The sequence below is a fragment of the Globicephala melas genome, chromosome Y (assembly GCF_963455315.2).
Source record: "Globicephala melas chromosome Y, mGloMel1.2, whole genome shotgun sequence".
Classification (NCBI taxonomy): domain Eukaryota; kingdom Metazoa; phylum Chordata; class Mammalia; order Artiodactyla; family Delphinidae; genus Globicephala; species Globicephala melas.
The window spans coordinates 3,302,341-3,326,291 of NC_083336.1; the positions used below are offsets into that span (position 1 = coordinate 3,302,341).

A 23,951-nucleotide genomic window follows, 5' to 3' on the forward strand; every position below is an offset into this window, starting at 1 on the left:
GTACAATAAAGCAAGAGGAAAAAAAGAGAAAGAAAAGCATACAGATTGAAAAGTAAGAAATACAACTGTTGTGATTCACAGATGACATGATCACCTGTGTAGAAAATTCCATTAAATTAAATACTTTTAAAATCTACTAAAAAAAAAAATCCATCTAAGGGTGTGGAGAAAAGGGAACCCTCTTGCACTGTTGGTGGGAATGTAAATTGATACAGCCACTGTGGAGAACAGTACGGAGGTTCCTTAAAAAACTAAAAATAGAACTACCATACAACCCAGAAATCCCACTACTGGGCATATACCCTGAGAAAACCATAATTCAAAAAGACACATGCACCCCAATTTCATTGCAGCACTATTTACAATAGGCAGGACATGGAAGCAACCTAAGTGTCCATCGACAGATTAATGGATAAAGAGGATGTGTCACATGTATACAATGGAATATTACTCGGCCATAAAAAGGAACGAAACTGAGTCATTTGTAGTGACGTGGATTAATCTAGAGTCTGTCATACAGAGTGAAGTAAGTCAGATAGAGAAAAACAAATACTGTATGCAAACACATATATATGGAACCTAAAAAAGAAAAAAAAAAAGATGGTTCTGAAGAACCTAGGGGCAGGATGGGAATAAAGATGCAGACCTACTAGAGAATGGACTTGAGGACATGGGAGGGGGAAGGGTAAGCTGGGACAAACTGAGAGAGTGGCATGTACATATATACACTACCAAATGTAAAATAGATAGCTAGTGGGAAGCAGCCGCATAGCACAGGGAGATCAGCTCGGTGCTTTGTGACCACCTAGAGGGGTGGGATACGGAGATGCAAGAGGGAGGGGATATGGGGATATATGTATATGTATAGCTGATTCACTTTGTTATAAAGCAGAAAGTAACACACCATTGTAAAGCAATTATACACCAATAAAGAAGTTGAAAAAAATTAATAATGATTCATATTTAACATTATCTAAGTTTTCTTCTGAAGATTACCCAGCAAATTTACCCTCATCTTTTATGAGGGTCAGAGGTAGCAAGATTTGTATCCATGGCAATCTTCCCATAAAATTCCTCCCCCTGCTATTTCCTATTTAATTAGTATGCTTACAACAACCACTTCAGCCAGCTCTTGTAAGGGGAATTCAGCCTATCACTAAGGTTTCTTCTACTTCATAACACAAAAATTTTTTTTAATGCCCATTCCATCTTTTTCCTGTTATTTTCATCTAAGCCCAAAATGCGAGAGACAAACCTGCTGGCAGGTAACTCTTGAGTTTCTTCCCCTTCTCTGAAACTTTTATCTACTATGATGTTATCTGGTCAAAGAAGTCATTCCTTTAGCTGGGTATTTTTTAATTCATGATATGTGTACTGAGCCCCTCTTTCTCATGAATGCAGATTTTAAAATGGAATTCAACTCCCACTGTTGCAAGATGTATCATGTCTGCATTTCACAGCCTGCTGTGACCCTTTGCTAACAGAGATGATTCTTCCCCCTTCTGAACTTTTGAGACATTTTGAATGGGACAAAATCGAACAAAGTAAAGCAGTTTCTAATATGTGTTTTCTTCTCAGCATCAAACAGCCCATACACTGCAAGCCGCCCCTCTCCACTGGAATGTGCTGAAAGAGCAGTTGCACAAAGGAAGGAGGGTTGAGCTTTCAGAAAGGACTTCCAGAGGTCTCAGAATGCGGATGTAAGCCACCATCCCAAGATGCTGTTTCCTTCCAGTTGCCAAGTAGTGCTGTCCTTTGACTCCAGCTGAGGACCTACTCTGAGAACATCATGGTTCTTCTGTTTCCTCAGTTAAGATATCAGCCATCAAGGGGACCCAGATCCAGGGACTCAGAGGTCATCCCAGACCAGAGCAGAGCTAGGAGTGGGGCAGGGAGTTGTGGGAGGATGAGGAGAGAAGAGTCTCACACCGGCCTTGACCTGCTCCTTCACTACAGAGCAGAGGTCAGGGTTATGAGAGGTGTATTAAACTTGAAGGGAACTGAAGGGCACGAACACTTTGCGTCCCCTCAGGAGCTATTCCTACTCTTCTTATACTCTACTTTCTGGTGTTCTCTAAGTTTGGGATGCTGTCCGTGCTCGCCTTAGCCTGGCTCGCCTATGACTGGAACACCCACAATCAAAGTAAGAAACGGGAAGAGTGGTAGTCCCTGTCTGTACCAAGGATGGAACCACAGGGCTGGAGTGGGGGTGGAAGGAGAAAGTGGGAGAGACAGAGGGAGAAGAGGTGGGGAGAGGAAAGAAGAGGAAAGGTCAGTGAGGCAAAGCAAGTGAGAGAGGGAGAGGAGTACAGGAAGGTAGAGGGAAGGGGAGGAGAGAGGAGGGCAAAGCTCAGCAAGGCTGCCCAGGAAGCATTGAGGCTGGTTTCTGGGCGGGTGCTCCCAGCATCCTACTACTTCCCTCCCACCTTTCTGACTGCTCCAGAGGAGCAGGGGCTTCCTGTGTCTTCTTGGAGGTTGGTTTCAGGGACAGTACCTATAGCTCTCTGTGCCCAAGCTATGGAAATGTGAGAAGGAGGCCCCTCTAGTGACCTGAAGATTTTAGGAAGAACCCTCCACCTCCGGGAGAAGTAGAGGGATTGGCAAGATCTCACCCAGTCTTTCCTTCCTTTCTGTACCTGCAGGTGGTAGGCGTTCAACTTGGGTATGAAACTGGGCCCTCTGGAATTATTTCCAAATTACTTCCCAGTAAAGGTGACTATGCTGCCTCTGGGTGCCCTCAGTCCCTGTTGCCCAGACACTTCCTCCCCATTCAGCCCCATGTTTTCAAAGGCTTTGGTGGCCAGCAGTGGACGTTAAGGCCCAGAGGCATAATGCAGAGTAGACCCAAGATGGATGGGCAGGTGGGGAGACAAATGGATAACACTTTGCCTCAGAGTGGCAGACCCAGGTCAGCCTCTCTGAGCATCATAACCCCTGGCAATCCTGTGACAGTGAAGATATCCCAGTGAAGAGTGATTTGGGGCTCCCCAAGGGAAACACAGGCTACCTTCTGGGATCTGAGTCCACATGTCCTCTCTTCCTTCTATCCACTAATCTGATTCAATCTCCCCCTAACAGCTGGTGAGGACTCATGACCTCTGTCCCAGTTTCATATAACTACTAAATTTTGAAGCTTAAATTATTTTTTGTCTGCCTGACTTTGTATCATATTAAATTACCATATGCATTTTATCTTGTAGACATTCATGTTTCTGTTTAAAATTATTTTAACAATTCCACTAAAAAATAAGGTAAGTAGCATATTTGCATAGCAAGCAAAATGCTTCATAATCTGGTCCTCCCCATTTTTCATCTATCAAAAAATCTCTGAACTCTCCCTACTGATTATATGGAAATTCACATTATTCCCCCAAATTCCCTTTTACTTTTTTCTTTTTTTTTGTGGTACGCGGGGTCTGTTGAGTCTGTCTCTCCTGAGCAGGGCTTGGAGGGTCTGGTCTGTGGTCTCCCGCATTGGTTCTGGTATCCCATATGCTAAACGTGGACCTGTTAAGGTGTGGCTTATTCAGATATGAGTCGAGTCCTAGTCCATCAGGTGGTTCTGCTGTGAGGGGAATTGGCCCCTTCTTTAGGGCTGTGACTCACTGAATTTGGCCTGGGATTACCTGTATTGTTCACTGTGATCCCTTGAACTGAAAACGAATCTTTTGAGGAGTGCCTGAGTTTTCCTGTGTTGAATATGGGCCCACTGGTATATTGTTTGGGGGTGCCTGACCTGAGTCTGGGTTCTGTGCTGAGTCTGTGTGTCTCCTTAGGTGGGACTGGGATCGATTGTGGGCCTTGAGCTTCTACATCTGGGTTTGGGGCTGCATAGAATTCGTCTGGGTCCATTCGGCATGATGTCTAGAATTCTGTGAGTTGAAACAGTGTCCTCTCTGAGGATCGCTGGACCCTCTGAGGTGGGTCCTGGTGCGGATGGCTGAACAAATTTGAGATGCTCAAGTGGTTGTAGGGTCGGCTCTCCAAGGTCTCAGTCTGGTTAGCTTAGACTGGAGGTCTTTAGGAGTGTCTAGGTTCCCTGAAGTATGTTTCAAGTGTAGGAAATGCCTGAGTGGCATTCTTGTGAGGTTCTGAGACCAGTAGGGTATTGGTTAGGAATACTTGAGCTGAGTATGGACCCTCTAAGGTAGCATTCAGGCCCAGAAACTGAGTCTGGGTCATCTGAGTTGGGTCTGGGGCACCCAGAGATTTGTTTATGTTCTCTGAGGTGAGTCTGGGTCTCATGGAGATAAGTCACAGTTCCTGGTAGTCTATTAGGTGTCGCTAGAGTTGGGTGTTTCTCACCTGCATGAAGTCTGGGTGGATCTCGTCATGGGTCTGAGCCCTCTGTGGTTTGTTCTGTGTCCTATATATCTTGTATATTGATACCTGAACTGACTCTGGGTGTCCTTAGGTATGTCAGAGATTCCTGAGTTGGAACCGGAGTTCCCAGGGGTACCTGGCTCTCCCTGAGTTGTGTCTTAGATTCACTGAGGTGGATCTGGGGTCCTCTGAGGGGAATATTTGCACCTCTGTGTTATTTGTGTATGGCTTACCTGTTATTTCCTCACTTGAAAGGTGTCTGGTTTCTCCTATGGGTGGGGGGGGGGGTCTGTGCCTCCAGAAGTGAATCTGGATCCTCTAATGTGTTTCTGTGTTTTTTTGAGTTTGTTGTGGATGCCCCTGTGTTGCATCTGGAATATCCTTAGCTGAGTATTGGACCCCTGTGCTGATTCTAGACTCTCTGAGGTAGGTCTAAGACCCCTTACTCCTAGTGTGGATTTTTCAGGGTATTGGTGGTGGTTGCCTGAAGTGAGTCTTAGTCCCCTCAATTTGTGATTTTCTGTGGGAGGACTTGGCCCTTCCTTTGTGTCCTGAACTCAGTGAGTTTCTCTGGAGTCACCTGCTGTTTCTCAGGGCCTCCAGAAATGAGTATGGGACATGTGAGACATGCCTAGGGTTCCCTCACCTGCATCTGGGGACCCTTTGGGTGGTCTGAGTTCCTTTCTGTTGAAGGTTGACTTGGTGGGGTGTCATTTGGGACTGCGTGAGTTAGGCTGAGTCCCCTGCACTTAGTATGTATCACTTTGGATGCATCTGGGATCCCATGTGGTGGGGTCCTTAGCTCCTTCATTTAGGTCTGAGACTCCCTGACTTGGTTTTGAGGCTACCTGGCATATTGTCTGTTGCACCCTGAACAAAGTCTGCATCTCTTGAGGAGTACTGAGTCCCTGCAGTGGGTGGGCTTTATCTGGAGATGCCTGAACAGAGTTGAGTGCCCTAAGTGGTGTGAGGTTTACTGTAGTAGGTCTTGCATCTCCTGAGCTTAGTCTTCTATGGTATTGTCCCTTGTTCCTTGAACTGAGTCTGCTTACCCTCAGGAATGTGTAGATCTCCTGAGCTGAGTCTGGACCTCTGAGGAGGGTCTGTGTCACCTAGGGTGGATCTAGGTTTCCTTGTGTTGAGTGTGAACACGTTCAGGTATTGTTTGGAGATAAGTGAGCTGAGCTGATTGGGTCCCTGTGCTGAGTCTAAATGTCTTATGTGGATTTCTCATCTTCTGTGTTAGTTTTTCATGCATCTTTATGTGGATAGAAGATCCATAATTTGAGCTGGGAGCCACCTACCATGAAATTTGAGGTCCTCGATCTAAGTGTGGGTATCCTGAGAATATCTGGTTTACCTGCAGTTTTTAATGGGCCCAATAGGTTTTTGTTCCCTGTTATGGGTATGGGTATACTGTGGTGGGACTGGGTCTTCATATAAGGGTCTAAGACCCCTGTGATGTGGCCTGGGCATGCCTTAACTGAATTGGGGTCTCATAAGGTGGGTGTGGGATCTGTTAACATAGATCACTGGCCCCCAAACTGATTCTGGGTCACCTGACTTGCATCTGCAGTAACTACAGGTGCATTTGTGTTCTCTGATTGTGGCTTGAGATCTCTTGAGCTTACCTGGGGTATCTGAAGCTGTCTGTAGTCCCCTGAGGAGGGTATGTGATCCCTGAACTGAGTATGCACCCCCCTGGTGTGGGTCTGGGGATTTTGTGAGTATCTGAGTCTCTCTCGTGTTTTTTTGAGGATTTCTGTGCCTTAATGATATAGCTTTGGGACACTTAGATGTGAAAGTGGACTCTATGGTGATATGACTCTGCATACGCTGAATTTGGCCTGTATTTTCTGAAGTGTACCTGGGTCTTTGGAAATGATTGTGTTCTATGATATGGGACTGTGCTCTTTTGAGGTGACTCTGCACCCCTCTGGTTTGGGTTGGAGATCTCCGAAGGTGGAATCTGAGTCCCCTCAACTGAATCTAGGACTCCAGAGTGAGACTGGATCCCACACGTGGGTCTGAGGATCCTATGTTGAGTGTGGAGCCATTGGTGTATTCTTTGCAGATGCCTGAGTTGAGTCAATATATCCATAGGTTGATCTGGCATCCACTGTTTGTGGTTTTGGCTCCTTCATTTGAGTCTGGACTCAGTATAGTCTGGGACTACCTGATACGTTGTCTGGGGTCCCCTGGTGATTCTTCCCCCTCTCAGCTAAGTCTAATCTAAGATAAATTTAGGTCCATTGTGAGTCTAAAGTCTCTTAAGGTGGGTCTGACATATGTTTTGAGTGTGGGTATTGGGGTGTTGTTTGGGGATGCCTCTGAAGAGTTGACATCCCCTGTACTGGGTCTGTGTCCCATTAATTGTGCATGGGATCCCTTTAGTGGTATTGGTCCTTTCAGTTTGGTCTGAAACTCTGAGTTTGATCTGTATCCACCTGGCATGTTGTCTGAAATCTCTTAGCTGAGTCTGAGTTCCTGAGAAGGTCTGAGTTTCCTATAGTGTCCATGGCTCCTTGGGTTTTAGCTGGGGATGACTGAACAGAGTTGGGTGTCCTGATATGGGAGTGGTTCCACTGTGGCTGGCCTGGTTCTTTCTACGAGAGTGTAAAACCCTGGTAATGTTGTCTTGGGTACCTTAGCCGAGTCTGGGTGTAATGACAATTATCAGCACTCTCCTCTTGGTTGTATGGTCCATGATGTATGTCTGGGTCCCCGGAGGCATGTTTCAGCCTTACTGAAGTATGTTTGGGCCCTTTTCTGGTATATTTATACACCCCAAGTGATGTCAGTGAATGCTGTATCTGAGTTTGTGTACCTGAATTTGGTCTGAGTTTTCCTGTGTGGAACTTGGGAAATGAATCTGGACTTTCTGGTGGGAATCTGTCTTTCTTCCTGGTTGGTGTGCCCTCCTCTGAGATGGATTTGGATACCGTTATGGTTTGGGGTAGCATCCGGATTACCTTAGGTGGATCTGTGGTCCCTTGAGGCAAACCTGAGCACCCCTGTACTGAGTGTGGCGTTATTGGAGTGTTGTTTTCACGTACCTGAATTGAGACTTTATCCCCTTGGGTTGGTCTGAAATCCTTGTATTGCTTTTTAGGACCCTTTATTTGGATCTGACACATCCTCATTTCTGCCTTGAACCTCATATTTTTCAGATTTCTCTGAACTTAATGTCCCGTCATCTGAATTTAGGTCTCCTGAACTGAGTCTGTATATCCTTAGGTGGGTGTGGGTTCCCTGTGGTGGGTGGTATGTCCTTCCTCTTAGACTGGAGTTGCAGTTTGAGTTTGACATTGTCTTTGGTCCTCTGAGCTGAATCTGGGTTCCCTGAGTTCCCAAACGTCCCTGAAGATGTTTGAGTCTCCTGACGTTTGGGTTATTGCCCCTCTGGATACCCAGGGATGCCCGGGGAAAGCTAAGTCCACTGTGATGGTTGCAGGTGTAGGGGGGTCAGGTGTCTCCTGAGAGTCTGAGTTGTCTCTAGAGATCTGAATTACCTAGAGTCACGGGCTGTCTCAACTGTTGTGTGGGCACACCTGACAGATCTTGAACTGTTTTGTGTCTTTTAGTAGATCTGGGTCTGCTTGTATCTGAATCCCCTGGAGATTTATGAAGTACCTGAGCTGAGTATTGGTCCTATACAATACTGGTTCTATACAGTGCTAGGCCTGGGGCCTAAAACTGAATCCTTGTCCCCTGACAAATGTGTACCTGTGTACCTGCCGGGTGCATTTTATTTCTCTAATGTGGGCCTAGTGTCTCTAGAACTGAGCCGGGGTACTCTGAAGTTGATCTGGTTTCACTGAGGTGGATCTGGCATCTCCACGGTGGGTCTGCAGTATTCAAATGAGTCTGCTCCGTTTGAACTGAGTATTGGGTCTAGGTGTGCAGAGGTGCATCTGCATGTCTTGAGCCTATTTTATGCCACTTGTGGGGTTTTGAGGACAATTATGTTGTCTGCAGAAGCCCACCATAAGTGTGAAGTTGGTTAGAGTTTTCTGATAGTGTCTGGGGTACCTATGGTATGTTTGGGGTCTCTTGGAATGTTACTTGGGGATGTGTCTATATATACTGTGTCTGGTGTCCATGAGGTGACCTCCTGATTTTAGTCTGGGTCCTATGGGACCTGAGTCTATGTACTTCAGGGTAATGTTGGTGGATATTTGGGGTCATGCTAGAGGATCTGGATGCCATTATGTAGGTATTGGATCGCTGGGGTGGGTCTGGGCCTCTTGAGTGGATGTCTGGGCATGTGTGAGTTGAATATGGGAACCCCAGAGGAGAGTTTGGGTGCTTGACGTGATTCTGTGGTCCCTGAGTCGAGTCTGTTTCCCCTGACCTGAGTGAGGTTCCTTGAGGATGGTTCAGTCCCATTAGGTAGGTTGTGGGCCCCCTGTATTTTACCCTGAGTTGGGGCTTAGACCCCTATGGTGTATTTTGAGTTCCCAAGTATGTTGCCTGGGGTGCTTGAGGTGAGTCTGAATTCATGAAGTGGATATTATTGCGCTTAAAGAGGTTTGCGTATCTGAGGTGATTCTAGGCTACCTGTTGTGGGTTCCCAGGACTGTGTGTAGGCCTGCCTGAGTGGTATGTTTGTATGAAACAAACATACTCTGAAACACGTCTTGGACCTGTAAGTGGATCTGAGTGTTCTTTTGAGTATCTGAGGACATGGCTGTTGTCTGGAGATGCCTGAGCTTAACCCAACTCATTCCTATGAATTAGGTTTAGGATCCCTGAGGTGTATGTATGGCAATGAATATGGGTCACCTGAGATTATTCTGTGATACCCCCTGATGCATTTGGTTTGTCTGAAGTGTGTCTGGGTCTCCAGAGCTGAGCCAAGTTCCTTTGAAATTGATCTGCAGTCTGCTGAGGTGGTTCTGGCAATTCTGAGGTGGATTTGGGGACTATTCAAACTGAATCTGCCTCTCGAGCTTGGGCCTGGGATTTCCAAAGGTGAGCCTGAATGTTCTGAGTTGACTTTGGATCAACTGAGGTGTTTCTAGGCTTTCAATATGTTGTCTGTGGAAGTCTGTGTCATTGAGATGGATTAGGACTGGCCAATATCAGTTTGGGGTCCCTGAGGTGTGTCTGGGGTCCTCTGGAGTATTTTCTGGGGATGCATGTACTAAGTTTGGTGCCCATGAATTGATGTCAGCTTTTGTAATCAGAGTCTGGGTCCTGTGGACAGAGCCTGGGTTGAATTTGGGTCTGTTTGAGGTGAGTCTGTGTTTAGCCATATATGTCTTAGTGCTCCTAGGGTGGGTCTGGGGACCTCATAGATTGATATCTGGGAGTGTGTGAATTGAATCTTGGTCCCTTGATGTAATCTGGGGTCTCTAGAGGTGTGTTAGGATACTTGAGAAACCTCTGGTTTCCTTGAGTTGAATCTATGTCCTCCAAACCGAGTTTTGGTATCCTGAGGATGGCTTGATTCCTTTAAGTAGGTTGCGAGCCCCATATCTTTTACCCGGTGAACTTGCAGTATGTTTCTCATTTCCAGGTCTGTTGCTGAGGAATGCCTAAACTGAGTCTGGATTCCTGAAGTTAGTCTTCTTTGCTCTGAAGTGGATCTGGATCTGAGGTACGTCTTGTGGATTTAGAGCCACTTGATTATGGGTCACTTGAAATAGATTTGGTTTCTCCTAGCTGGGTCCGATGTCTGCAGAACTGGGCCAGTGTACCTTGAAGTGGGTTTGAAGTTCCCCTACGTGTCATAACATAAATATATATAGTATAAATAATAAAATATATATGTGTATAATTATATATAAAATTATGTAATTATCTGTAAAACATATATTTTTATATAAACCTTATGATAACCATAAAGCAAACATCTACAGTAGATACACAAAAGATAAAGAATGGAATCAGAGCACACTAATACAGAAAATCATCAATTTACAAAGGAAAGCAGCAAGAGAGGAAGAAAGGAACAGTGAAAGTACAAAACAGCCAGAAAATAATAGGACAGCATTGGTAAGTCTTTACCTATCAGTAATTAATCTAAGTGTAAATGGATTGGATCATCCAGCGAAAAGACATAGAGTGGCTGGTTGGATAATAAAACAACCAACTACATGCTGCCTACAGGAGACTCACTTTACCTGTAAGGACACACATAGGCTCAAAGTAAAAGTATACAAAAAGACATTCAATGGAAACCAAATGAAAACAGGGTAGCTATAGTTATATCAAACAACATCAACTGTAGCCAAAACATTAATGAAACAAAGATGATCATAATTTAGCCCGGCGGTCCCCAACCTTTTTGGCAGCAGGGACTGGTTTCATGGAAGACAATTCTTCCACGGACTGGGAAAAATTGCGGGGGGTGGGGGTGGGGGCGGGTGGGAGGGGATGGTTCGGGCTGTAATGCGAGCGATGGGGAACAACGGGGAGCGGCAGACGAAGCTTAATTCCCTCCCCTGCCGCTCGCCTCCTGCTGCGCAGCCCAGTTCCTAACAGTACTGGTCCGTGGCCCAGGGGTTGGGGACCCCTGCCTTAGACCACCTGAATATATCAAGTAAGTACTAACAGATCTGAAGGGAGAAAAACACATATTACAGTGATAGTAGGGGACTCCAGTACCTCATTTTCAACAGTAATAGATCATCCAGGCAGAAATTCAACAGCAAAACCTTGGATTTGAGCTATACCTCAAACAAATGGACCTAACAGACATTTTTCAGAACATTCCATCCAACAACAGCAGAATACACATTCTTCTCCAGCACACACAGAACATCCTCCAGGACAGACCATGTGATGGGCCACAAAACAAGTTTTAACAAATGTAAGAAGATTAATATCATACCCAGAATCTCTTCTGACCATAATGGTATGAAACTAGAAATGAATAACAGAAGAAAAGTTCGAAAATTCACAAACATGTGGAAATGAAGCGACACGTTTCTGAACAAACAGTGAGTCATAGAAGAAATTTAAATATCTTGAAACAAATGAAAATGGAAACATATATCAAAACCAATGGGGTACTGAAAAAGCGGTTCTAAGAGGCAAGTTTATTGCAATAAATGCCAACATTATGAAAAAAGAAAGATCTGAAATAAACAAACACCTCAAGGAAATAAGTACAAATTAAGACCAAAATTTCTTAAAAAGGAAGGATATAACAAAGAGTAGAAATAAATGAAGTAGAGACCAGAAATAAAAAGAAAAGATCAAAGAACCTAACAGCTAGATTTTCAAAACGATAAACAAAATTGAGAGGCCTTTAGCTGGGCTAACTAAGAATAAAACAGAAAAGACTCAAATAAATAAAATCGGAAAAGAGAAAACATCACAATTGATACCACAGAAATACAAAGATCCTAAGAGACTAATGTGAACAATTTTATGACAACAAATTGATAAATTCTGAGAACATACAACCTACCAAGGCTGAATAATGAAGAAATAGAATATCTGAACAGACGAATAACAGGCAAGGAGATTGAATCAGTAATCAAAAGCCTCCTAACGCAAAAAAGCCCACGGCCACATGGTTTCACTGATAAATTCTACTAGATATTTAAAGAATTAATGCCAGTCCTTTTCAAACTCATTCCAGAAATTGAAGAACAAGAAGTACTCCTAAACTCATCTCATGAGGCTACTACTCTGATACCCAAAGCCAGATAAGGACACTACAAACAAAAGAATACTATAGACCCATATACCTGATGGAGATAGACACAAAATTTCTCAAAATATTAACAAATGGAATTCAATAGCTCATTAAAAGGATCATTCACCACGATCAGGTGGAAATTATCCCTGGGATGCAAGGATGCTTCAAAACATACAAATCAGGAAGTATGACACACCGCATTATTAATGAAAGATAAAAGTAATGTAATCATCTCAATAGATGGAGAGGAGGCACTTGACAAAATATAATGTCTTTTCATGATAAACATACCTAATAAACCGCGTACAGAAAGTATATACTTCAACACAATAAAGACCATATACAAACGCAGAGATAACATCATACTCTAAGCAGAAAGGGTAAAATCTCACCACTCCTATTCCACATTGTACATCAAGTCCTAGCTAGGACAGGTGGGCAAGAAAAAGAAATTAAAGGCATCCAATTTAAAAGGAAGAAGCAAAATTATCTTTGTTTGCAGGTGATTTGATATTATATGTAGAAAACCCTGTGGAGTCCACCACCAATTGCTAAAACTAATCAACAAGGTCATTAAAGTTGCAAGGTACAAAATTTACATATAATTGCATATTGGTACACTAACAACAAAACATCTGAAAAAAATAACATAGTCCAATTACAAAAAGCATCAAAATAATAAAACACTTAGAAATAAATTGCATGCAAGAGGTGAAAGATCTGTACATTAAAACAAAAAGGCTTTGATGAAGTTAGGAAAAACATGGAAAAATATCCCATATTCTTAGATCAGAATAATTAATTGAATTTCCCATACTATCCAAAGCCATTTATAGACTGAATGAAATCCCTATCAAATTTCCAATGGCTTTAAAATTTTTTTTTGCCACGCCATGCGGTGTGCGGGAACTTATTTCCCCGACCAGGGATTGAACCTGTGCCCCCTGCAGTGGAAGTATGGAGTCTTAACCACTGGACCGCCAGGGAGGTTCCTCTGATGTCTTTTATTATAGAAATAGAAAAAGCCATTCTAAAATTTTTACAGAAGAACAGAAACCCTGAGCAGCCAAAGCAATCCTGAGAAAGAAGAGGCATCTTCTGGAGGCATCACACTTCCTGATTCCAAAGTGTCACAGAGCTAGAGTAATCAAAAGAGTATAATACTGGCATAAAAGCAGACACCTAGATCAGTGGAACAGAATCAAGAACTCAGAAATAAATCTCCCAACTAATATTTGACAGGGGAACCAAAATGCTGAATGGGGAAAGAATGGTCTTTTCAATAAATGGTGTTGGGAAAACTGATAACCACAAGGAGAAAAATGAAATTTTACTCCTATCTGACACTATTCACAGAAATTAACTTGAAATGAATTACAGATTTAAGTAAGTCTATAAGAACTGGGACGATAAAACTCTTAGATGGAAATATAGGGGAAAGACCTCCTTGATATTGGTATTGGCAATAATTGTTTTGTATATGACACCAAAAGCACAGTCAACAAAAGCAGAACTTAACAAATTGGATCACATTAAACTAAAAAGCTTCTGCACAGCAAAAGAAACAACAAATGAAACGGCCATGTATGGAATGAGAGAAGATATCTGTAAGTCATACATCTAATAAGGGGTTAACATACAAGGTATGTGAAGAACTCATATAACTCAATGCCAAAAACAAGTAAATAAACAATGTGATTAAAAACTGGGCAGAGGAACTAAATAGGAATTTTTCCCAAGAAGACATAAGATGGCCAACAAAAGCATGTAAAGATGTTCAACACTGGTAATCATCATCAAAATGCAAAACAGAACTACAATGGGCGATTATTGCATACTTGTTAGGATGGCTATAATATCATCAAAAAGACAAGAGATAGCAAGTAATGGAGAGGGTGTGGAGGAAGGGAGACCTCCTACACTGTTGGTGGGAATGTAAGTTGGTGTAACCACTATGGACAACAGTATGAAGGTTCCTCAAAAAATTAGAAATAGAGCTACCATATGATCCAGCAACTGAGCTTCTATGGATATATGGAAAGAAAATACAAAGCAATATCTCCAACAGTCAAGATATAGAAACAATAGTCAAGATACGGAAACAGGGAATTCCCTGGAGGTCCAGTGATTAGGACTCCGCGCTTCAAGAGCATTCAGTCCCTGATTGGGGAACTAGTATCTTGCATGCTGCACGATGCAACCAAAAAAAAAAAAAGAGAGAGAGAGAGAGGTGGAAACAATCTATGCCCATTCATGGGATGAATGGATGAAGAAAACGCTGCATCTTTACCCATTCATCATGTTGTCTATCTATCTATCTATCTATACAGTGTAGTATTATTCAGTCATGAGGGAGAAAGAAATTCTGCCATTTGGCAAGGCAACAAGGATGAACCACAAGGGTATTATCCTAATTAAGTCAGGCAGAGAAAGCAAAATACCGTAACTGCTTATACAGGGAAACTAGAAAAACGGAACTCATAGAAACAGATAGGGTTGTAGTCACCAGGGGCTTAGGGAGTTGGGAAAATGGGCAAATGTTGGTCAAAGGGTACAGACTTCCAGTTATAACATGAATTAGCTGTGGCAGGATCAAGATACAGCATGGTTACTGTAATTAATACTGTATTGTGCATTTGAAGCTTGCTAAGAGAGTAGGTCATAACTGTTCTTACCACAGAAAGAAACGGTTAACTATGTGACATGATGGAGGAGTTAGCTAACTCTTTGTTGGGAATCATCTCTAGCATATGTGTATTAAATGAACACATTGTACACTTTAACTTTATTTATTGTTATATGCCAAACAACCTCAATAATACAGAAAATATAAACTGTTTGCCAAGTAAGTCCAAAGATGTAATATCTGAATGGTTGGTTTTTGGGGGATTTATTTTGTTCCTTTGAATAGGCCATGCTTTCCTGTTGTATTGTTTTTGTTTGTTTGTTTGTATTTTGTCTTGGTTTTTTATCTCTGTTTTGAAAATCTGGCATTTGTAATAAACATTGCAGTCTGGGTTGGTGCAGGAGAAGACATTTACTAACTATTATGGAGAGAAGATTTGGGTCTTCTCAGGCCTTTTCTGGGTATGTGCCTCTGTAGGCTTCCACGTGTAGTTTTTTGTCAATTGTGTCCTATATACATCTACTTTTACATGTCTTATTTTCTAAGAGGCCCAGTCTTGTTTCTCCTAGGGCCTGAGGTGTTCCATTATATTCCTGTTCCCGTAATCTCTCGTACTCAGCCATTTGCAGGTCTTTACTATTCCGGCAGTTTTCACATGCTGTGGCACCTGCCATTGTTCAGTGGCCTCCAACCTATGTCCAAACCATGCTTCCAAACCTTTCTGATCTTTCAGTCAGTAAGGACAGAAACCAACCCTTTGGCCACCATCAGTCCATAAAATGGCGAACATTTGGTTCTTTTTTTTTTTTTTTCTTCCATCCTGTAGGAGGAACCGGGGATCGGTTGTTTCCTTCCAATTGCAGAGTTTTGAGACTGGGAGGAGTTGGGACAAGAGCTCTATGGAATTTCTTAAGATCCTGAGTGTGGATTTTTCTGATTGTGCACTTGCTTGCTTGCTTCAGGTCCTGACTGGTTTCCAGAGCTCCCACAAAGGTATTTGAATTAATATATTACTGTTGAGTTGGTGTTGGAATGCGGGATGGGATCCTGGAGCTTCCTAGTTTGCCATCTTGATATCACCTCAGTCCTTGAATATTTTTCTGTTACCTTTAAAAATAATTAAAAACCCAGTATAAAACTTCATGACCACTGCTGGGGGAAGAGGGGGCGCTGAGAATTTCTCACAGGGTTATATTGAGTAAGCATCTCCTTCTCTGCCCTTATGATGCTTCCCCCTCTCTTGTTTTTTTTTACTTTCTTTTAACTGGCTCTCTTTAAATACCTTGGATACCACATGCTTTCTTTCCTCTAAACAAGTTATTTAAAGAGTAGTAACTCCCTTCTCAAATTTTGTTTGCTTGATTTTTACTCATCCTTCAGATTTTAATTCAAGCGTAAGTTTAATACCCATAGTTTTTCCATAGTTCATTATTATAGCTTTGTGCTCCTCTTGGTTGTGAGTGGTCATTTTTACAAATTTATTACTTTAAAATGTTTCTGAGTGTTATTGTAAAGCTGAATTGATAAGAGTAGTTCTTTGCACAGAGTACGAAATAAAGGGAGAAATACAATGGGGAGCACTGGAAGTGTCAGAAAAGGCTACTTATTGAGACTTAAATGTCTGACTCAGCTGGAAGGTATGAGATTTTGCCCTATTTCATTTCTTCTTTGGAATAGAGAAAGCATCTTTCAGTCATCTCGAGGATGAATGTCAAGTACAAAATTTCCAAGTAGATAGAATGAACTCAGATTTCTGATCAAATCATAAAGCTGACTTAGCTGCTACCTCATGACTCATATGATATGAAATATAAATTTATTCTTATATAATTGATTTTATACTGGATTGGCCAGCAGAAATTCACCTTAAATAACATACTCTTCCCCTAAATTGAAAACTCAATTAGGGTAAAAGCTTCTTTCCTCATGTTTATGTGTTCCGTATATAGCACATTCTATGTGAGGACTTTGGCAAACAATGATTGAATAGTTTCTCTTTGCCCCAGACTGCCATCATAGCAAAGTGAATTTAGGTCTTGAGATAATTTTCTACAAATTTATACGATAAGTGTTCCTGAGTTGAGAGTGATGAGTAAGTAGGTATGGGCATGTGAATAAGTGTATAAGTAAAATATGGTATCATTTGTGTATTCATATCTGTAAATTATTTTAAACTATAATCAATCAGTATTTCATTAACTTCTATGTCAGGTCATATAGGCCTACCTAATTCCTTTACTTAATAAGTAGTGTGTAGTAGGTAAAGAAAGCCACGTGGTAATGCCCAAATAGATCATAATTTTTTCATGGTGTGGAACTGGGATATTGCTTGGCCCATTCCAAAAATGAAAGTTAATATTGAGATAGATAAAAATTTTAATTTAAAAATATTTAACTTCATTAAATTTCTTACGTATAACATTTCTAGTTGATTACTTGTGATAGAAGGAAGGTAGCTATCTCACTAGTAGTTATTGTGATGTCAGACATTCTGTACTCTGTAATCTCAGTCTCAACCTTGAGAGCTATTCTACTAGAATCCTCTCTTGCATTCACATACACGTGAGCCAACATGAAAGCTCCACTTTGCTTCTACCAGTTTTGGGGACTGTTTTTTCACTGATGTGGTAGTGAGTGATAGATACCTGGGATTTTTCTCCTCTTTTTTGTCTTAGTACTGGGGAAGATACTTTTGTTTTTCTCTAACCTCTTAAAATATCTTCTGTTTTTCTCATTATTTTTTTAATCTCATTTCCTATTTCTTATTCATTCTTCTCTTTCACTTAATCTTCCATTTTTGCAACCTTTATCCCTTCTCACTCTTCTCTGTATTCTCCTCTTTTCCCTCTTCATCAAGTAAAAAATGTAGGATGACAAATCTCATTAGTCATTCAACAAGATGTTGTTTGTCATGTTATGTTTACCTCTTCCCCTCCCTATCTGACCCTTTTAGTACCTAATTCTCAAAAGCAGTGGTTAAGCTCATCGACCCCAATGACTGCCCCACCGTCAGCATCCAGTGACACCCCCTGGCTAGTATCCATGGCTGAAACCCGCCAAGGCATTATTATTCATGAGTCGGTGGTGGAGCCTCTCCATAGCCAGCTGTCTGACTAAACTTTAGGTATACCTAGAGCCATAAGGGAATCACAGTTGTGTTTATTTTTTATATTTGCTTCATTACAATTAACTATATTGGCTTTGGATTTTGATGCATTGAAAGGACTTTTATCTTCTTTGGAAAATATATTAAAAAGGAAGCTTGAAGTTCTAAAACTCAAATTGTATTCAGTGTGTAATGTAGAACTTCAGTATACAGGGATATAAAGCAGAAATTTGTTGGATTATATTGCTAAGTAAGTAAAAGACCTTATACTGGCAGACATTTTGGCTTAAATGGATGTTTTTCTCACTCTAATTTTATTATGTTCTTTATTTTTCTTTTCCCTTAGGAAACATTTAAACTCTGACATTTCAGGAGTCACGGACCAAGAAGGTATCTTACATGGCTATAGGCCTGAAAAGATCAAGTCAAAGGAGACACAGCGGTGGTCATCCTGCGATACCCTATCAGGAGGGAAGAAATACTGCTTTCTCACACTTACAACATCTTCTGGAAGAGCTGTTGTAACTGCTCATACAGACACTGCAGGGTATACCAATATCAGAGTAAGCCACAAAAGTTATGGTCTGTTGTATCATAAATGTAGTTTAGAAATTAATATAAAAAAGCAAATGAAGCAGAAAATAAAATGGAAAGTTTAAAAACTATTAATAATTAAATCCATATTACTCCACTTTACAGGGAGAAACAACTGAGTCCTTAAGGAAGTAAAGTAACTATCAATGGTTACAATTATTCTGTGTTCTATTATTCTGTTTAGCAAGGATTTGGGAACAGCTACAAATTCCAAGAGTGTATAACATAAGTGTATATGAGATGAGACGGAAGCAAAGAAGTGAGGGTATTTCAGGAATTTTATGTAATTAAAAAAATTGAAAGATATACTGTAAAAATCTTAGGAAGCTATGGTATAAAATACGTAAGAGACATAATAACCCATATCTCACAATCCTTCCTATATCTGTTCCTTCAGACCACGGTAACTCTGGGAACAGTATCAAGAAGTTGTCAGTTAAGCTGGTGGACCTCTCATTCTGCCACCATCAACATATCCACCCGACTGAAAGTAACAATTTTTGCATCTGGAGTCATCCAGGAGACTGCTGTGTACTTACTGTATAAGGGAAGTTACCTTTGGGGGACATATAAAAATGTGTGTAAAATTCTATGAAATATATGTAGACTTTCATTTATGCAAGATGAATAAATTCTGCATATATGCTGTACAACATACTGTATACAGATTGACAAATCTTATACGATACACTTAAAAATTTAAGAGGGTAGATGTCACGTTAAACGATACATAAAAAAAGTTTAATGTAAAATAGATAACTAATAAGAACCTGCTCTATAAAAAATAAATTAAATTTAATTTAAAAAAAAGGAAGTTTTTTCCACTATGAGGGTTACATAATCATATAGATATATGTAAACATATATCATCACTATGTAAAAGAGGATGCATAGAGACATTTATTCTTCAGATCAAAAAGAAAGCTGGATGGTACTTAGTGACCACCTAGAGGGGTCGGATAGGGAGGGTGGGAGGGATACATAAGGGGATATGGGGTTATATGTATATGTATAGCTGATTCACTTTGTTAAACAGCAGAACACACCACTAACACACCACTATAAAGCAATTATACTCCAATAAAGATGTTTTTAAAAAAAGAAAAAGAAAATAAAATAAAGCTGGAATATTTTCATTGAGAAGTAGAGACCTTACTAAAAATAATCTTTGAAACTATGGAAAGAACAGGAGGTTACGATGCTTGCATTGTAGCAAAATGAACAAAGGAAAAATGTTAAGCGTGGAGATCAGGGGGTAACAACATAAAGCCCTTGGCCTTTACTCTGAGTGTCATTCTGCCTGCTTGGATGAGAACAAATGCTGGGATAAGGATGGGTGAGAAGGAAGCAGGAATGATGGCTTGAACCAGACTAAAAGCAGTAGAGGTAGTCTGCCTAGAAATACCCAGCTAAGGGGATAATAAGTGACATCCAAATAAAGTTGCTGAATATGTAGTTTACTTTTTATAATGTTCTCTAAATTCCCCCTACTATTTTCCTCTTTTAATCAGCGTTATGGTTATTTGTACCTAAGTGGTTTAATGGACCTCCTTGAAGTAGGCACATGTTTGTCATGTCATTTGGAATTTATATGTGGTAGAAAAAAAGATAAACCTTATATATTTTAATGCCCTTATAAACAATGTTAAGCATATACATAATGTATAAATATGTATCTTATAATTCACTTATATTATATACCTATATGTAATGTGGATATGTTTCTTATGTATTTAATATATGCCTATCTATCTCATATATATATGGGTTATCTTTGTTGCCTTATTCAGATACAGCAGAGTAGTCCTGTTCTCTGTCACTTTGGCAACCACTGGGAACTGGTAGGCCTGGTCAGTGAGTCCTCGGTGGCCTGTTATGACCCAGTTCTTGTGACCAAGACAGCCCCCTGCCTATCTTGGATGAGATGGCTAATCAAGGCACCCCAGAAGCCACTGGATCCTATTTTTTCTCTACCCTGCAGTTTTTCTCCTGGGGTAGGACGTGGTATACAAACAGGCTTAGCCTGAACAGGGCCTCTACCATTTTGACCTCCCATGGATTCTCTGAACAGTCATGGAGGAGAAGATTAGGTACTTTCCCACCGAACAGACAGCGCTGAAATCCTCCTCCACTATTTTTTGGGTCAAATAATGGAGACTCATTTCCTGGCAGCACACAGTTACGCCTTCAAAGCAGTCAGCTCTCCTCCGCTAGCACATTCCCAATGGTACAATCTTGGACCTCTCCTCTTGCCACATCATGGGATCCTTCTCATACAGCTATGCCCTGGAGTACCCCAGTGGCTGATATTTCTGATCCTTCTGTTCTGTCTGGACCTCAGAACACTCCAACACCTGATATACCTACACCCTGGAACCTTCCTCACAGAGACGCAATGAAATATAAGTATCAAACTATGACAGATTCACTAAGATCCTGGGTTAAACCTTTAGGTGGTATAACTGGGCTTCATACTCCACCGTTAGGTAATGCTGGTGGATCACATGTTCTGTTTTCAAGTGACATAGCTGGATCAAAAGTTCATTCTGAGATTAATACTGTTCAGTCTCAAGTTCAGTCTAGTAAGGCTCCTTTCCATGGTCAACTTCTAGCTAGACCCTGGCTAGAAATTACACCTGGTGTTGGACCTTGGACCCATTTTGTGCCTGATAAAACAGGAATAGTTATGCAAATTCAATCTAGTGAGGAGAGTGTTAGAACCCAAATACATCATGTAGCTGATAGAGTTGATGCTGTTGTTAAACCAGTAACTTATAACTTGCAACCATGGGTCCCTTTAATTGTTCATAAAGTTGGATTCTGGGCTCATTCCATACTATATGAAGAGAGATCCCAATATCCTATGGTAACCGATACCTTGGAACCCTGGTTTCAGCCTGTCTTAAATATAGTTAGATCCCAAGGACCTATAGAAAAGACAGAAGCATACAGGCTTCTCCCTGAATCTAAGTCAACTCAATTTTGGACTGCATCAACTCTTAACAGGAACTTTACTTGAGCTCCATCTGCAGTCAATACAATTACATCTTTGGCCCAGTATAAGACAAGGACGATCAGATCCTTAAGTCAAGTGGGTAGAAGGAGTCCATTGAATAAACATGACACTGTACAGTCAAACCCCAGATGCAGACTAAAGATACAACATGGCTTTTGGTTCATACAGTTACTCAGGTAAGTGATCCTTTAATCCACTCTAAAGTTGGTACAATCAGACCGTGGCCTCAGCCTGAAGCCGACATTGTCCAAACTTGGACCCAGTCAGGAACGCAATCAGCAAGACCTTTGACTCAATTAAAAGTCGATACAACCAAACCATGGTTACAGACTAAAGGAAGCAGACCCTGGATTCAGACTAAATTCCAAATTGCCAGACCCAGAACTCAGACTGAAGAAGGTAAAGATAGACATTGGATTCAGCCAGAAGCAGATGCAATCAAATATTGGACCCACACTGAAACTGAAACAATCAGACCCTGGAGCCATCCTGAAGCTGGTACAGCCAGATCTTGGTTCTGGACAAAACCTGATCAAATGGGAGAGAGGACCCAGGCAGACTTTAAAACACTCCACTCTTGGAACAGCCTGAAGTTGACGTGGTTAGACCATGGATTCAGTCTGAAGCTGGTAGTATCCATCAATGGACAAAGCCTGAATCATCTACGTTCAGACTCATGACACAGTCTAAAGTTAATACAGTCATAGCATGGACTAGGCGTGAAGCTGATGCTGTCAGACTCTGGTTGCAAGCACAAACTGATAAAATCAGAACCTGGAGCCAACCTGAATCTCCGACAATCATTTCTTGGTCTGAGCCTGAATCTGATAGAGTCAGACCTTGGTTGAATACTCAAATGGATGGATATGTGCAAACCTTGGATCGAGACAGAATTTGAAACAGCCCACTCCTGGGCCCAATCTGAAGGTGATCTAGCCAGATCCTGGACTCAGTTTGAAGCTGAAAATGTCAAACACTGGTTCCAGACTCAAATGGAGACAGTCACACTGTGGACAGAGCCAGTAATCAAAACATCCCACCACTGGATACAGTCCACAAAGGAAAATAGTCAAGCCCTGGAACCAACCCGATAAGGTGGAAACTTGGATACAATATGATGCTTTTACGGTCAGGCCCTGGGATGAGTCTGAAGGTGATAAAGATAGATTGTGGACTCAGTCTGAAGCTGACACGATGAGACCCTGGATTCAGTCAGTTATTGCTATAATCAACCCTGGAGCAAAAAATGAAGCTGGTACATTAATGCTCTGGACCCAGGCTGAATCTCCAAAAGTAAATCCCTGGGCACAATCTGAAACTGAAACAGTCACATTGTTGACCCAGGGTGAAACTGCAGCAGTAAATCACTGGACAGAAATAACTGATACCATCACACCACAGGTAAAGACTGAATTTCCAGGAGTAGAGTCCTTGACACATCTTGTGTCTAATACAGTCACACCATGGACTCAGGCTGAATATCTAGCAGTAAACCTCTGGACTCAGCCTATAACTGATATAGTCACACAGTGCACTCAGGGTGAACTTTCAGAAATAAATCCATGGACAAAAACTATAACTGACACATTCACATGGTGGACCCAGGCTGAATCTCTAGCAGTAAATCCATGGACACAATCTGCAACTGATGTAGACATGCTATGGACCCAGGCTGATTCTCTAGCAGTAAGTCCCTGGGCAGTGCCTGCATCTGATAGTGTTATACAGTGGATCCAAACTGAACTTCCAACAGAAAATCAGTGGACAGAGAATGTATCTGATACAATCATATAATTTACCCAGGCTTAATTTCCTGCAGTAGAGACCTGGACACATCCTCTGGCTGATGTAGTAACACCATGGACTCAGGATATCCCTTTGCACAACCTATATCTGACAAAGTCACACTATTTACTCAGGCTCTCACTCCAGAAGTAAATCCTTGGTCAAGGCCTGAGGCTGATACAGTCACACCATGGATCCAGGTTGAATCTGCAGAAGAAAATGCCTGGACAGAGGCTGGTTCTGAAACATGCACACCATTGATCGTGGAATGTAAACCCTGGATAGAGACTGTATCTGATATAGTCACACCAGGAACCAAGTATGATTCTTCAGAAGCAAAACTTGGGATACTGCCTGAGGCAGGTACATTTGAACTGTGACTCAGTCTGAATCTTCAGCAGGAATTCCCTGGACAAAGGCTGTACCTATTGCAGTCACACAGTGGACCCAGCCTGAATCTCCAGCAGTAAATCCCTGGACACAACCTGCAGCTGACACAGTCACAAAGTAGACACAGACTAAATCTCCATTAGTAAATATGTGGACTCAGGCTCCATTTCCAGTGGTAAATACCTGGACACAGTCTGAATCACTACCAGTAAGTATTTTGACAGAAACGGAATCCCTAGCTCTAAATCCACCAATACAGCCTCAGGCTAGGACAGTCACATTGTGGATTCAGGCTGAATCCCCATCAGTAAATTTTGCATACAAGCTGTAGCTTCCAGAGTCATACCATGGGCCCAGGCTGAATATTCAGCAGTAAACCCACTGACACAGGCTGTAGCCAATGCACCCACACTGTGGACCCAGGCTGAATCTCTAGCATCGCATCCCTGGCCAAAGT

The 23,951-nt window shown here is 41.7% G+C and overlaps 1 long non-coding RNA gene across 1 annotated transcript; it reads left to right on the forward strand.

Annotated features, from left to right (window-relative positions):
• The first annotated feature begins 9,206 nt into the window (after positions 1–9,206).
• LOC132594636 (uncharacterized) lies at positions 9,207–18,249 on the forward strand. Its single transcript, XR_009560821.1, has 3 exons — positions 9,207–9,925; positions 15,430–15,596; positions 18,056–18,249. It is a non-coding gene; the product is annotated as an uncharacterized lncRNA (long non-coding RNA).
• The last annotated feature ends 5,702 nt before the right edge of the window (positions 18,250–23,951 follow it).